The sequence below is a fragment of the Schistocerca gregaria genome, unplaced genomic scaffold, assembly GCF_023897955.1.
Source record: "Schistocerca gregaria isolate iqSchGreg1 unplaced genomic scaffold, iqSchGreg1.2 ptg001023l, whole genome shotgun sequence".
Classification (NCBI taxonomy): Eukaryota; Metazoa; Arthropoda; class Insecta; order Orthoptera; family Acrididae; genus Schistocerca; species Schistocerca gregaria.
Window position 1 is genome coordinate 585 of NW_026062371.1, and position 1,916 is coordinate 2,500.

The window sequence follows — 1,916 nt, forward strand, 5'->3', positions numbered from 1 at the left end:
TTGGCGCGTGCGCTGTGCTGGGAGAGTTCGCTTCTGCACCCAAGTGGGGCTTTGCCCTTGTGTGGCGCTGGCGTTGGAGCTGCCGGTCACCATAGGTGGCGCGTGTTGTCTCCCGCCGGCAATGCCACGACAGCACGCTCCCGGGCCTCTGTCGGCAGCGGCAAGCTCAGTTGGGAGCAAGGGTGTTCGCACTAAAACCGTCTACTCGCCTAACTCCGGGCGATTGCGCCTCTCTCGAAACCGACCAAGTACCTAGGACGGCGCTGCGCGCCGCCGGGACCTGAGAGGGTTTCGAGGTGTATCGTGCAGGGGAGCTCGGCCTCCTCCTGTTTGCAGAATAATTGAGCGGACGCTTGCGTGTTCGCGCGGGCCCCCGGGACACACTCCCGGGCGGCCGGCTGCTCAGCTCTAGTTGACGCAGCTCCCTGGTTGATCCTGCCAGTAGTCATATGCTTGTCTCAAAGATTAAGCCATGCATGTCTCAGTACAAGCCGCATTAAGGTGAAACCGCGAATGGCTCATTAAATCAGTTATGGTTCCTTAGATCGTACCCACGTTACTTGGATAACTGTGGTAATTCTAGAGCTAATACATGCAAACAGAGTCCCGACCAGAGATGGAAGGGACGCTTTTATTAGATCAAAACCAATCGGATTGGCTTGTCTGGTCCGTTTGCCTTGGTGACTCTGAATAACTTTGGGCTGATCGCACGGTCCTCGTACCGGCGACGCATCTTTCAAATGTCTGCCTTATCAACTGTCGATGGTAGGTTCTGCGCCTACCATGGTTGTAACGGGTAACGGGGAATCAGGGTTCGATTCCGGAGAGGGAGCCTGAGAAACGGCTACCACATCCAAGGAAGGCAGCAGGCGCGCAAATTACCCACTCCCGGCACGGGGAGGTAGTGACGAAAAATAACGATACGGGACTCATCCGAGGCCCCGTAATCGGAATGAGTACACTTTAAATCCTTTAACGAGTATCTATTGGAGGGCAAGTCTGGTGCCAGCAGCCGCGGTAATTCCAGCTCCAATAGCGTATATTAAAGTTGTTGCGGTTAAAAAGCTCGTAGTTGGATTTGTGTCCCACGCTGTTGGTTCACCGCCCGTCGGTGTTTAACTGGCATGTATCGTGGGACGTCCTGCCGGTGGGGCGAGCCGAAGGGGTGCTTTCGCGTCCCGAGGCGGACCCCGTTTAAATCCTACCAGGGTGCTCTTTGTTGAGTGTCTCGGTGGGCCGGCACGTTTACTTTGAACAAATTAGAGTGCTTAAAGCAGGCAAGCCCGCCTGAATACTGTGTGCATGGAATAATGGAATAGGACCTCGGTTCTATTTTGTTGGTTTTCGGAACCCGAGGTAATGATTAATAGGGACAGGCGGGGGCATTCGTATTGCGACGTTAGAGGTGAAATTCTTGGATCGTCGCAAGACGAACAGAAGCGAAAGCATTTGCCAAGTATGTTTTCATTAATCAAGAACGAAAGTTAGAGGTTCGAAGGCGATCAGATACCGCCCTAGTTCTAACCATAAACGATGCCAGCCAGCGATCCGCCGCAGTTCCTCCGATGACTCGGCGGGCAGCCTCCGGGAAACCAAAGCTTTTGGGTTCCGGGGGAAGTATGGTTGCAAAGCTGAAACTTAAAGGAATTGACGGAAGGGCACCACCAGGAGTGGAGCCTGCGGCTTAATTTGACTCAACACGGGAAACCTCACCAGGCCCGGACACCGGAAGGATTGACAGATTGATAGCTCTTTCTTGATTCGGTGGGTGGTGGTGCATGGCCGTTCTTAGTTGGTGGAGCGATTTGTCTGGTTAATTCCGATAACGAACGAGACTCTAGCCTGCTAACTAGTCGCGTGACATCCTTCGTGCTGTCAGCGATTACTTTTCTTCTTAGAGGGACAGGCGGCTTCTA

General features: G+C 53.7%; 1 non-coding gene across 1 annotated transcript in view; it reads left to right on the forward strand.

The window, feature by feature from the left end:
* The first annotated feature begins 422 nt into the window (after window positions 1-422).
* Window positions 423-1,916, forward strand: part of LOC126327154 (small subunit ribosomal RNA) — a 1,893-nt gene continuing 399 nt past the window's right edge. Inside the window, exon 1 of the ribosomal RNA XR_007561031.1 lies at window positions 423-1,916. This exon is cut by the window's right edge and continues 399 nt beyond it. This is a non-coding gene — a ribosomal RNA (small subunit ribosomal RNA).